Source organism: Rhipicephalus microplus, chromosome 2 (genome assembly GCF_043290135.1).
Source record: "Rhipicephalus microplus isolate Deutch F79 chromosome 2, USDA_Rmic, whole genome shotgun sequence".
NCBI lineage: Eukaryota > Metazoa > Arthropoda > Arachnida > Ixodida > Ixodidae > Rhipicephalus > Rhipicephalus microplus.
In genome coordinates, this window is record NC_134701.1 from 129782736 (window position 1) to 129797380 (window position 14645).

The 14645-nt window shown below is 43.6% G+C and overlaps 1 non-coding gene across 1 annotated transcript; it reads left to right on the top strand.

Annotated features, from left to right (window-relative positions):
• Window positions 1-11052: 11052 nt before the first annotated feature.
• Window positions 11053-11125, top strand: TRNAA-AGC (transfer RNA alanine (anticodon AGC)). Its single transcript has one exon. It is a non-coding gene; the product is annotated as a tRNA-Ala (tRNA).
• Window positions 11126-14645: the final 3520 nt, after the last annotated feature.

Here is a 14645-nt window from a genome sequence, read left to right on the forward strand (position 1 = left end):
TTTTTTCAGATGCCTTCTTATAGTTCATGTGGCATAGTGAACACTCGTGGAGCTTCGCACCACTTTGCCATCTCTCTTACTTTCGTCTCTTGATTCATTAATTTCCTTTTTAGCAGTGTTATTTTTCAAATTCGCATTAGAGAAAGTTCATATCAGAATGATCACAATTCAAGAGCCGTTTACTTAGTTTGATTTGCAAGATATAATTTCGTTAGCCAAATAAATGCTGAAAATACCTAATGCACGCTAAAACAAACTAAAAAAACACTACCATAAGCTGAGCACACATTCTTCAGGCCATTTTGGCTGAAGAGTATAGAACTCGTTTCGAAGGACACGACGGCACCGCTCACATGTGAAATGCTAAAAGCATCAGTTCATACTCAGCTGTCAGTGTCAATTTCTTTGATGTCACGGTAACATTGCACCATCAAAAACTGACGACGAAGCTATAGAGGAAACCGACTGACAAACATCAATACCTTAATTTTCAAAGTAGCCATGCAAAACAATGCAAAACCAGCATTCAATACAGTCGGGCCATTCGTTTTGAAGGTATCTGCTCCGACAACAATAAGTTCATTCGCAGCTGTGAGTACCTTCGAGGCGCACTAACCAGACAAAGATACCCCTCACGTATCATTGACAACGCCCTCAAGAAGGCAAAAAAACATCGACCGCGAGGATTTGCTCACAGGTAACAATCCATCAACAAGCTCGTCACGTAACAGTGTAAATCTGATGTTAATGCACTTCGCATCAGCTCCGAATGTAACCAACATTGTGAAGAAACATCACAACATCTTGATTCAAAGTGACCTCCCAATAGACATCTTTGCGGAACCACCCAAGGTGGTTTATCGCCTATCGCGAAACCTGCGTGATACCTTAACTTTGCCCAAAACAAACAACCAACCGAACTATGTTGGCTGTCACCCTTGCAATAAACCCCGTTGTAAGGTATGCCCACACATGACAACTTCGCTCTCCGTAACTAGCAGCGCTTCAAGCTTTACCATGAGAATCAACAGAGACTTCACTTGCGACAGCGACAATGTTGTGTACATGCTTGATTGCTCCCCATGCCACCAGCAATACATCGGTCACACCGAAACGTCATTCAGGTTACGCTTTAAACCCAATAGAGCCCACGCTTCTAACTTACCTCATATTTCACTATCAAAACATGTCCAGATGCCAGGTCACCCCTTCGCTAACATCAAGGCTACCATACTACAGTCTGGATTTGATACTCATCATGACCGAGAAGTTCATAGATCCTATGTCATCAATATATTCAACAGTCTTCACGCTGGCATCATTGAAAGCATCAGACGTGTCACCTTTCTTTGTGGGTGACAAAGTTTATCATATTCATACACTATCCTCCACCCTCCCGTCACACACGCTCTTTTTTTTTCTAATGCACCCCACTTTTTTTTACCACTGCATATGCATTAAAGTCGCACGTTCTATATTTTTTATAGCGACCGTGGTGACTTGTAAAAAAATGTTAGGTGATCTTTCAGTATTTTCATGTGTGCCGTGCCGAAGTATATGCGATTGATATCTGTTTTGCCTCGCAAGCCGCCCTAATCTCTCGTGTCTCCTTCGCGGCTTCATCACCGCTTTACTGGTATATGTTTCACTGATGCGACGGCTTCCCAGTAATACGTTCCTTAAGTTGTAGCACTTATCTTGTTACTCGAGGGGATAGATCAAATGAATTGTCACCGATGTTTGATTTTGAACTCCTGACATTTTTTCTTAGATATCAGTGGCCTTTAAAAGCGGCAAATGCCTTGTTCACTTTTCATTCTCCGACTTAGGCCGTGCCGTGGCCGAAACGTTAATCTGTAAAGAAACTGCTTGCTTTCTCGTACGTGTAGCAGCTTCTTTTCTATATATATATATATATATATATATATATATATATATATATATATATATATATATATATATATATATATATATATATATATATATATATATATATATATATATATATATATATATATATATACATATATATATATATATATATATAAAGGAGAAAAGAAATAAACCGGTGCGTCTGCCCTGTTAATCAGAGACTAGTGAAGCATAATATGATGATATATGGTGTTTTTTGGCGCAAGGGCCATTTGATGGCCAAAGAGCGCCAGTTCATGGGAAGTTAAGCATAATAGGTAGTTCGACGGGAGGCTCGCCATGTAATCTTTCTCTACATACGCCTCAGCTTCGCCTTCAAGATTAGAACGCAACAGCGCAATTGGTTCACGCGTGGCCTTCAAAATTGCTTGCCTGGTCTCAATAATCGGTAGATACCTCCAGCGTTCAGCAAGGAAACAAACGTGTGTGCACGTATCATCGGTTGTTTCAAACTAAGCTACTGGAAGTACAGTTGCGCATTGATTATTCCTTTTGTGAATCAGCGAACAGCCCACTATGTGTTCGTCAGATAATACGCAAATCTACGCAGCTGTTAATTTTGTTCATGCGTTTGCTGCTGATGGTGATCAAATATGAACACTTTGTAATAAATTGGCCATTAAAACGAGCAATCAGTGCCCAACTCACTTGTTTTGACACCTGGAGCTATTCTACACTCTTGCCGTGCAAAACTATACACGTGTAAAGGAGACGCTTCCCACTACGTGACATTCATGCAGCGTTTTTTTCTTTTTTTGCAGCACTTTCTATTAATAACGCTGAAACTCCTGCGTTCCACGCAACAGGCCTGGGTTCTATTCTCACTCGACCGAAAGTTGTCATTAATCATTCACAGGCATTATTATCGGTTTTTCGCTCACCGACAGCGCTGATTTTTCGCTCACAATAAACGACACCGACACTGACGCCGACACCGGAATTTCTATGGAACAAGCTATTTAACGCTATCACGTTAATAGAGAGTTTTAGTACTGCGTACGCTGCGTACGTGGCGGCGTTGCGTACGTAAGGACGCCAGGTTCTGTGTAGTGCGCATGCGCAGGCCGCAACTCGCACGTATCGCGTTACGTACGCAGCCACTACGTACGCACACATGAGATGCGTGCGTGCGTACGTATGAGCTGATCGCGCCGCTCTCGAACAAGTTCGCGACAGGGCGAGGCTTCGTTTTGCAAAATGGCGGCATCGAAGGCAAGCACCGACCGGCTCTTTGGCTCAAAAAATATGGCCATAATCTGGCTATAACACTTGGATTGGCTCACATTGGCTGTCAACAACACGTACTTCTATTGTCATCTACCAGATGGCGCAACACGCTTCACTCTCGTTACGTACACGGGTACTACGGCGTACTAAAAGCCGATTAGTGGCAAACGACGCCACGTCACACAAGGCGCTTGCGTGATGCGTACGTAGCACCATTCCGCAGTACTAAAACTCTCTAATATTTTGTTTGGCCTTCCAGCAACGGCAAGGCAACTTCGTGTGTAACTTCGTTACACGGACATGTGAAATGTTGTGCATGTTTTCCTTACGTTGTGTGTGTTTTTCTTACGAAGTCCTCATGCATCACTTGCGCACGTAGAGTTGTACATAGTACGATACATGTAATGAATTACCTGCAGCCGATCACATCTTGCTGTAAATTTGAAACGCTCGAATTTCTTTTCAGTTGAAGTAAGAATAGTTGTATTGTAATTACTTCCCCTGTGAAACTTATTTCAAGATACCCAGTACCTTACTAATTACGAAGCACGTCACTTTTTTGACGATTCCGGTGTATGCATCGAAGCGCTACACTGTCACAAACTGCATGGTGCGCATGGCGCTCGTACCGTAAAGCATCGCACTCACGCGCATACAGCGGGTCAACGGTAGGGGTCTCTAGCGTTGTAGTGGACGTCTTCCTGAGTTCCATAACTGAGGAATAATTTTCAGCGCACATAGAGCGAGGGCAAGTAACGCAGATCAATAACGGAACGCGTGCTTCCCTGTTATTGGTTCTCGTTCACTCGGTTAAATCGGTCCTCGAAACAGTGCCAACAAGCTCGTATAATTCAGGATTCTTCGCGGTCTGTTTTTCCTATAGACCTACTCGTCATCACAGGCGCTGGCGCGTTTAGTCTTCTTCTTGTCCTAGATACAGAAAAAGCGTGCGGCCGGGACAATATGTGATTTCTTGAAAGGTACGTACAGTGTTTCAGCCCGTATTTCGGCCGTGTTTGTCATCACTACCAAGATTGGCAACTACCTCGAGACTGGCAAATGGTTAAAAATAATCCAATAAGGAAATTAGATAAATCTCTTTAATCTAAATTCAAATCGAATCACAACGACCTTCACATGCAAAGTGCTCAGACATATATTTTTTAATATATTTAACACTTGTTTTAAACAAATGCCTGCTGTCTTGTAACTAGGGATTTATCGAGCACAATGCAGACAACCGAGGTCATACGTGGGCATGGCGAAAACACTGGGCGCAGATCACTGACCACGCGTCTCGTTTTTTTTTTGTTCAGGCTTTGTTCCTGACATCCACCCCTTCTTCGATGCGCCCGTATTCAAGCCGTTGCCAGCTGCGACATCATGCAACATCGACGGCAAGGCTGCATGGCTCCTTCCAACGCTTTTTGACTCAAGGAGCAAGAGTCACGGGTTCGTGACGTTGGCGGAACCAGCCCCTATAAAGAAGGCATCGCAGGACGGTCTTGCCAGTGGGCACGGCGAAAACTCTGGGCGCAGATCACTGACCATGCGTCTCGTTTTTTGTTGTTCAGGTTAGTTACAATAGTACAATACGCAGTGATGACAGATACCTGATTTTATTGACGTGCCCACGTGTGTGCTTCAGTATTGCTTATGATTGCTTATTTTCATACAAGCTTTATTTTGTGGTGATGTCGAAGAGAATCTGGGCCCCTCTGTCAAGAAAATGTTGTAATCAATAGTGATTGGCCAGCAGACATTTAGAGAAGACGTTGCTTCCTTGAAAAGGCGACTTTAATTTACAGAGAAAGCTGTACAAGGCTTTGAAAAGCGTCTAAGCAACTTGGGATGTAGCATGGTTAAACTAAAAGCGAGAAATTGCGAACACGAGGGAGTAAAGACGGCTGTGAATGCAGTGCGAAAATTACTTAAAATTCAACAGGAAAAAACTTGTCGATTCAGAAAACCGCAGTCGCCGTTCGTATTTGATTGTTTTTGGAATTCCGGACGAGCCGAATGAAACAGAGGTGAAGCTAAGGGATAAGGTTGTTCACGGCGTCTTTCGTGACAAGTGTAGCGCGTCGTTGCGACCGCAGTCTGCGGGTAGCGGGGCCGGTCGCCGTCGCTCCGTTGAGCCAAAGACTAAGGGAGAGCTTTGAGCAAACTCAACGGATTTATTTACATCTTTACAGTGAGTTGTCGAGATGAAGACAGAAGAGAAGAGAGTTGGGTGAGGCGCTGCACGCCCTTTTTGTTGACCCCCGTTCCCTAGGTCCCTAGGTTGGGGATCACTACACAAAACAGTTGCGGACCAATGGTGATGTGGAAGTTCCTCTCAGTGAAGTACCGCCCGTCATGTATGTTCATAGAGGCACAACACTGGCTTGCACATACACACACACCCTTGCCACTAGTCGCAGCGCTGCGGTAGAACAGGGAGGGGGAGAGCGGAAGACGCACGGGCGCCTCGACGCCTTTGGTGCCGGCCTCGCTCTGCGTTCCCACGGGAAGATCTTAGCGCGCCCTTTCGAGAGGTGCCAGGTTCGTGGAATCCTCTGGGGAGAGCCCTTTGACCAGCGCCGTCATCGTGTGCTGGTTAACGCGCTAACGATGCGTGGCCCAGGCGGGAGATAGAGTGGCGGCTCCATAACCCTCTTTGGCAACATTCCACACAGTTGGCGCCGCTGTCAATCAGTGGGCGCTGTCTCGTGTAGTCGGCCCCTGTTGCTTCCTCCGTCCAGCCGTGGCGAGACTATCATTTTGGCACTAATCCGGCGTGGCGAATGACCCGCTGGGTCAAGGCATAGCTTGATCACTACACAAGCTAGGGATAAATTGTACAACCATGGCGCGAATTCACCGTCTTGAAAATGCACACTCAAAAAGGCTGGTCATTGCGCTCATTCAGAGTTACCATGAAAAAGAAGCACTGCTAAAGAACGCACGCAAGCTAAAGGGAACAGGCATATCATTGAAAAATGGCTATTGTGCAGACACACTGCGCAGGCGCCGACTTCTGTGGAGCTGTACACAAGACGAAAGAGCAAGCGGTGAGAAAGTTAAGCTTGTCCATGATAAGATTCGCATTGATGGTGCTCTCTACTTTTGGGATGACGCACACAATATACGGAAAGAAGTTCCAAAGAAAAAGCAAAACTCTGAGACACAAACATGACATACAGAACAGCAGTCACAGTATCGGCAGTTGCGACTGCTTTCGCTAAATGCCCAAAGTATTGTCAACAAAATAGAAAAACTGCATGATACCTTGCTGGTATACAATCCTCATGTGTGCGTTATTTGTGAAACTTGGTTGCACGACGGGGTGCGTGATGATAAAATTGTTTCACCAAACCATCAATCGTTTAGAAAAGATAGATCTTCCCGAGGTGGTGGTGTTGCAGTCATTGCAAGAAACAGTGTTGATGTAAGAGTACTAGATCAGATTGACAAACATGAAAGTTTATTTTTGAGTGTCACTGTTCGAAGCGTGCAATTCATATTATGTTCTGTGTATCGAGCCCCAAATGCTGATGATCAGTGCATGCAGAAGTTATATGATCAAATTTTGAAGTTTAAAGAAAAAAAACATAATAATTACTGGCGATTTTAATCTCCCACAAATAGATTTGTATCATTGGAGATATGGACATAGCCTGTCCTTTGACTTACTCATTGATATTCTGCTAAACATTAATCTCCATCAAGTTGTACATGCGCCTACCCGTGGTGGCAATATTCTCGATTGTTATTTGTTAGTGACGTTTTCAGTGAAAGAGTTGTTGAGATTGAAGATGGCATTTCTGATCATCGGTTGGTTTCTTTCACGGTATCAATGAGTGGGAAGAATGTACGGTTACCCTGTGAAAAAAAAAGTTAGAGATTATCATAAAGCGGATGACGAATCTATTATCGAATATTTAGACTTGCACCTAAATATTGTTGACAGTGCTGTAGAGCTTTCTTGGCAAGTGTTTACGGGCTACATTACTTATTGTATTGACAAATTTCTTCTTTTGAAGAGCGTTAAGAAACGCTTGTCTAACCCTTGGTTAAGCAGAGACATTATCGAAACTAGGCGCAGACTCAAGAGAATGAAAAAGAAAGATAAATCGAAGAGTCAAATGGTCATAGAATACAAAAATAATTTGCTGGCTAAAGTGGAAAAGGCGCGAGATAGAATTTTCAATCATAGCCTTCCTGATTTTATTACAAACTCTCCCCAAAAGTTTTGGCGCTACCTAGGCCAGTCAAAAAACAGCCGCACAAAAAGTAAACATTAATGGTAAAATTGTAAAAGACCATCAAGAAATTGCAGAACATTTGAATGATTACTTCTGGGGTGTGTTTTCTGAATTAGACTGTTATGAACTGAGCAATGCAAGACCTGTAATGCACGAGATTACAATTTCTCGAGAAAGTGTTTTGGAAATGCTTCTTAATCTTCATGTACGTAAATCTGCAGGCCCTGACGGGATACCAAATGTTTATACGACGTTATGCGGAAAATATTTGTGTCTTTTTAACAGAATTTTTGAAGTTACGTTTACGCTTAGAGAATATTCTATCCGACTGGCGCAAAGCCAGAGTTGTCCCAATTTATAAAAAGGGAGAATAATTTGCAGTTTCTAATTATCGACCAGTTTCTATTACAAGTACTTGTAGCAAATTATTAGAACACATTGTAGCAGGTTTTATTCACCAGTATTTGAGCGATCACAAGGTCCTCTCTCTGCAACAGCATGGATTTCAAAAGGGGTTATCGAATACAACTCAGCTTGTGTCAGTTGTTCATGATATCTTTGAAGTACTTGACTCGTCCGGAAAAGTTGACATGCTATTTTTTTATTTCAGCAAAGTCTTCGATTGGGTGCCTCTCGGAAAATTATTCTACAAGCTCGAGTGCATTGGTCTCCCTTCAAACAATATATCATGGATCCAGGCATACCTACAGCACAGGCAACAATTCTTAGAAATTAAGCAATGCTCGTCCGTTGCGCGCCATGTAACCTCGGGCGTGCCGCAACGCAGCGTACTGGGACCACTCCTATTCCTGATCTATATAAATGATATCTCGGAAACACTCCCTAGTGACGTGCCTGTAAATTTATTTGCAGATGACTGTGTCTTATTTAAAGAAATTACCTGGCAGAATGATCACCAAAGCTTGCAGCAATCAGTCACAGCTATTTCAGAGTGGTGTAGACTTTGGGGAATGGAAATAAATGTACAAAAACAGTTTTGATGCGAGTAACAAAAAAAAGAAGCTAGCATATTTTCTTACGTTCTGAACGACACCATAATAACCGAGGTTGACCAGTATAAATATTTAGCCGTCACGTTTAATAACAAACTTACTTGGTCAGATCATATATCTCTTACATGCTCTTCAGCCTTGCGCAAGTTGTGGTTTTTGAAAAAAAAGCTTAGCAAAGCTTTACGAGTACGAAGCTTTTGGTATACAACGCAATTGTGAGCTCAAAACTTGAATATGCAGCGGTTGTATGGGATCCTCACAACAAAAAAGATATCATGAATTTGGAGCATGTGCAGAGGAAGGCTGTTAGATTTATTTTTGGAAAATACAAAAAAGAACATTCCCCTTCACTTCTAAGGCTTACTAATAAAATAAGTTCACTAGAACATCGCCGTAAACTTAGTCGCCTAATCTTCCTGCACAACATAATGAATGGGAAAATTGGCCTTCAGAAGCCTCTTTTTTTAGTGCCCCTAAACGCACGGTCGACTAGACACAGACACAGCTTTTCTCTCACGCCTATATTCGCCAAAACCAAATCTCACATGAACAGTTTTTTTCGGTGCAACATAAAACAATGGAACTCTTTACCTGTTCACGTCATACAATCAGAAACCTTTACAAACGAATCGAAAAACCACTTCTCCTAATATTTAGTGTTTAAACATTTCTTCGAATTGTGTCGTCAATCTCATGCGCCTTGCAGCGTACGTTTTTCTTCTTGCATTGTTAGTCTTTTTGTGAATGCCTTGTCATTGTATTATTGTATTTGCTCCTCCTGCATGGGCCAGCATATTGGCTTGCAGTATCGATAAATAAATAAGTAAATAGATAACGATCTCACGCTTGGCATTGACAAAGACAACCAAACTCACGCAATATTATTTCTTTTTCCGAGAGCATTTGACTGCGTTTGTCACAACAAGCTAATAAGTAGAGTAAAAAAACACTATCATAGACGGAGAAATTATTGATTGGGCGGGTGGGTTTTTGTTTAGTTTTTATCAGTTTGTTCATTTTGAATATATCGAATTAGCTATTGTACCGGTCACGTTCGCTGCGTCCCAGGGTTTAGTGATCGGGCTCTTGTTATTTAGCGTGTAATATATTGATATATATACTAATTTAGACTCTAAATTTAACTTAATTGTGGATACCTCTATCATTTAGAGACAAATTAAAAATGACCGTTGTATATTTGCTCGACAAATCGGTTTGTGCTATTAATGAATTGTGTTCAGACTGGCAGATGACAGTCAATGTTAAAAAAATCGAATTGTATGACCATACCGAAGAAAGGCTACACTTCAAATTTTTGTTACAGTATATGAAAGACACTGCTTTGACCCACAGTGCACAAACCTAATTAACTCGGCTTAACAATAATGTCCCACTTAAGGTAGGACGAGTACTATAATCACAGTGCTACATCTTCCACGCAAAAAATAATAATAATTTCCTTCACATATCAGTTCAAATGGCAAACTTGTCAACACAGCCCCTTGTTCACATAACATTCGTCAGACTGATCTTCGAATACAGAAATATGGTCTGCTTTCCTCATACCCGCACTAACATATATGCTTATCATTATCATCGTCACCAGACAGACATACACATAACTGCATAACTGTTCGGTGCAGAGCATATGAAGAGTGCCCCCGGGTACCGTTTGCGAGCCGCTGCCACAATGAAAGAGGGGAGGAGGTTGAAACTCTCGGTGGCTTCGCGGGCTCTCAGAACAGTCCTGAGCTGCTCTTCCTTGGCGGAGCTGGTGAGGTGCCGGAGCCAGTCTTCCTCCGTCTATTAGGGAGACGCTGAGTCACCACGGAAGGCGTGACACTGCCAGAGCATGTGCTGAAGTGTGTACCTCGGATGTCCACAGCGCGCACAGGCCGAGTCTCTGCCTTCTATGAATTTTGAAGAAATAAACGGAAGTGAATACGTGTCTACCTGTACCATTAGCAGATAGCTTGTCTGTGGTGTGCTTAAGTCTGGGCGTGGAAGCGGGAACTTTTGACGCCTTAGCTGACATTAGGAGTGAGAAGGCGTTGCCTTTGATCGTGCTCTAACTCGGCTTCGAGTGCGCACTACCGGTGCAGTGGGTAGGACGTCGCAACAGGGAGTGTACAAGCTCGTTAGGAATGATTTCATGAGTGTCACTGCTTCCGTGACCGGGGAACCGAATGAGAGGCTTTTTGCCTGACCAAGATGAAGTAGAGAGAACAGGTGCCCTAGAGGCAGTTCGCGAGTGTGTGAAGAAACTAGAACTGTTTGTAGTGGGCATCGGCATGCGAGTGGAACTCGCTTACGCATCTAATAGGTGACCTAAGCGAACGCAGACACGCGAGCTTTGGGACAATTGTCGATGACGGACTATCTACTCCATAGCAAAATAAAAAAAATTGTACATCAGCACAAGCAACATTCACCCAGCGTCCGTCATCAGAAAGAGAAAGATGTTTCACGAGACGGCGGAACTCGTTCAAGGAGGAGATTCATCGCAGCAAAAGGTTGCGAAACGTCGCGAGGGCCCGCAACCGGATTCAATCTGGGTCGAAGGAAAGGGCGGTATTCTAGAAGCCACGCAGTGCGTGTTTCACACCACTCTTACTGTGTCTGTGGTGCTGTCCGGGGGTGTAGCTCAGATGGTAGAGCGCTCGCTTAGCATGCGAGAGGTACTGGGATCGATACCCAGCACCTCCACATCTTTTTTATTTCAGTACTTTTTTTCTTCGTCGACTTCTACATGCGTGGTGTGTTCCCTTATTATAGCGCATGTGTCACCGGAGCCAATCAAACGAATTTGTATTTTCAAAAGCACTTGAGACACCCGGACCAAAGGACTTTCTTAAAACTCTTTCCAGCATGATGGTCACCCGAGGTAGCCACCTTGTTTTCATTATTTTTCTCTTGAAACATGTGAGCCCCGTGTGTCGGATTTTAAATGTGGCATATTTTAAAGCTATTGGCGATCCGACAGAGATAACACTATTTCGTTTAGACTTGAATGTGTCATATGTTACGTTTGATTTCTTCCGGCTGCCGTCGTCATCAAGGCGCGTTAGACCGTAGAGCCGATCTATATTTATATATATTTAAATTTATGCTGCTCACACTAAGCTGAGAGTGCAGGAGAGCATGTTCTATGCTAAACGCTAAGTACCGTAGAAATAAGGAGCTGTACTTGCACCGGGAGTTACCAGTGAACCCTTTATGCAATGTGGTCACTTTTTAGGTGACACCCTCATATCTTTTAAACTAAAATTGCCTTTTTTATTTCTTGCAAGAAAATCATTTTCCGCAAAGTATGCCGACATTTTTTTCAATGAAACTGTTTCCCGCCAAAAATAAAGTTCTGCGCATGAAAAAGGTAATTATCCGCCTCACCTTATATACGGCTACGTTGGCTCTAGTGATTTTAGAAATCAGACCATTTAGCTTCACTTCACCCGTATAAGGCTCACGCGGCAGCTTGTCTTTCGTATAATTATGGCTCCCGGTGGATGCAGGGTAATTGTTGTAAAAACTGGAACATGTATCCTTCCACAGTGATCCACACGGACGTTGGCTCCTCACTTCTGAACATTAATCAAACATCCGAAATACGCTGGCGTATACCTGTACTTCATGAGATATGTAACCAGCGCCATTGCTTGAGCTCCTTGCCCCTATACGTCCACCTCGAGGGGCAAATACAGTGGATTCATTTTTTCAATGAAAGAAATGAAAAAGCGACCCTAAAATTCTCTGTCTTGAAGGAAATAATTGTCAATGGTTAAAAGTGACGTGCAACTGATTGATAACAATCTTGGCAGTACGATAAGAGTTTTCTTCTAAGACATTCCCCTCTTTGAAGTGGCAATAAAGAGTGAACAATTTATTAAGCATCACTTAGCAAACTGATAATTAATTATTACTTGATTGAAGTGGTCTGGTCTCAAGGCTCGTACAAAAAAATCAAGTGACATCAAGTGTCACGTACATTTAGCCACTGCCCCACCTCCTCAAAGACTACCTCTAGCTTCCCCCCCGCCGGGCCTCCCGTGCGACGGACGAGGGCATGCGTCTGTCCTCCCAGCTTGAGCCCCGACGGCTGCCATCGCAAGTACACATAGTGTGCACGTGCGTCACGCAGCGCCCCTTTGTCACTTCCGAATTGTGCCACTGACATGTCCGGGTACCTACCGACTCCGTCGCCTACCGCTGCCGTGTTGTCTCCTCGTGCTTGCACCCGCTTAGTTTTGCCTCAGGATGCAAGTATGAGCAATGATTAGCTGCTAGTGAGGCAAGTTGATTTAGTAGTCCAGCACGAAGAGGGAACAGAGCTTCGGGGTGTTTCTTCGCCGAAAGTTATTACCTAAAATTGAGATTGCACATTGCGATTTTTCAAAAAGTACCGGTGTGTTTGGCTGGTGCGGATTCACAACAACTACTTGAAGAATCTCAGTGATGTTTGCGTCTTCAGGTGTAACCTAATTACGAGTAAGTGTCATAGCCAAGCACTTACCTGCAAACAGGAGATAGCTCATTTTGATTACTCTATATACAAAATTGTCCGTGACCACTGCGTGCACAATCAGGGTGTCAAGGAGGCGATTATAATCGTTACGGCGATCGCGGAAATTCGGGTATTGCATTGAAACAAGCTGTAAAACTGGATGCTAAAATATATAAGTTCACTTTAAAGTATAGCCGATCGATTTGAGTTGGGGGGTCAGAATTTTTAAAAATAAATCAATTGATTGCGTAACACGGTCTTCGTCATTTTTAGGGACTCCACTTTACATTAGCGTTGCAACAAAAATAAAATACAAGGTGAAAAAGGTGTCAAAACATACGCGAAAAAAATTGGCAGCATATCCATGGAGTGAATGATGGAGAGTGGGGCGAAGAATTCGTCCGTACATTCGTTATTGCTTCCGTCCGTCCATGCGTAAGTCTGTGTGACCGTCCATGCGCCCATCCATCCGTCCGTGCGTGCGTCTGTTCGTGCGTCCGTCCCTGCGTTCGTCCATGCATTCGCCCCGGCGTCCGTTCATGCGTCCATCCATGCATCTGTCTGTGTGTCCGTTCGTCCATCTATTCAACACTCCAAGTACCACCATCTCACATCTTTTCATGATATATTCCCCATAAAAAGCACCGCCATCCAGCGGACATTCCAAAGACTGAACTAGAGGTGGCACAAGCACACTTTCTTACGGCTTGTGCTTTGTATCTACTTCCCACCTTCAACCACCTCGAGTTCAATCATGGTATATACTAGTTTACCGTATTCATGGCACTGCAACTCAAAGCTCGTTAAACCTTTCTAAAACCAAGGAGGTTACGCCCAGCGAGTATAACGTAGCAAACTTTTCCTGTCAGATAGTGTTCAATGTGCATGCCAATGGCTGCTAATGGGAAATGAGAGACAGGAGAATTCGGCTTTTACTTTCTAGCGGCTTGTGCTTCGTATCTACTTCCCACCTTTAACCACCTCGAGTTCATTCATGGTATACACTAGTTCACTGTATTCATGGAACTGCGGCTCAACGCTCGCTAAACCTTTCTAAAACAAAGGAGATTACGCCCAGCGAGTATAACGTAGCAACCTTTTCCAGTCAGATAGTGTTCAATGTACATGCCAATGGCTGCTAATGGGAAATGAGAGGCAGGAGAAATCGGCTTTTGCTTCATTACGGCTTGTGCTTCGTATCTACTTCCCACCTTTAACCACCTCGGGTTCATTTATGGTATACACTAGTTCACTGTATTCATGGTACTGCGGCTCAATGCTCGCTACACCTTTCTCAAGCTAAGGAGGGTACACCCAGCGACAATAACGTAGCAACCCTTTCTTGCCAGATAGTGCTCAATGTACATGCCAACGGCTGCTAATGGGGATCGCAGCGTGCGCGTTAACTTAAAGCCGAATGCTCCCGTCTCTCATTCCCAATTAGAAGCCATTGGCATGTACATTGAGCACTATTTTTATTGTTCAACAACGCACAGAAAAAATATCTCACCGGCACAACCTAGGAGGTCAAAATGTTATACTTTTAACATACAACAACGTCTACAAAGGAAAAACGGGTGCCGCTACAAGGAGCTTCCCCCCTGAAAAAAGTGATTACCGCGGCACGCACCACTCGAAGTCTCTATCTGCCTCGCAAAGTATTTTCCTCTGCTGCTTCCTCAAATTTCAATCAAAGAGGCTGTACATGCATCAGCACTGTTTGAA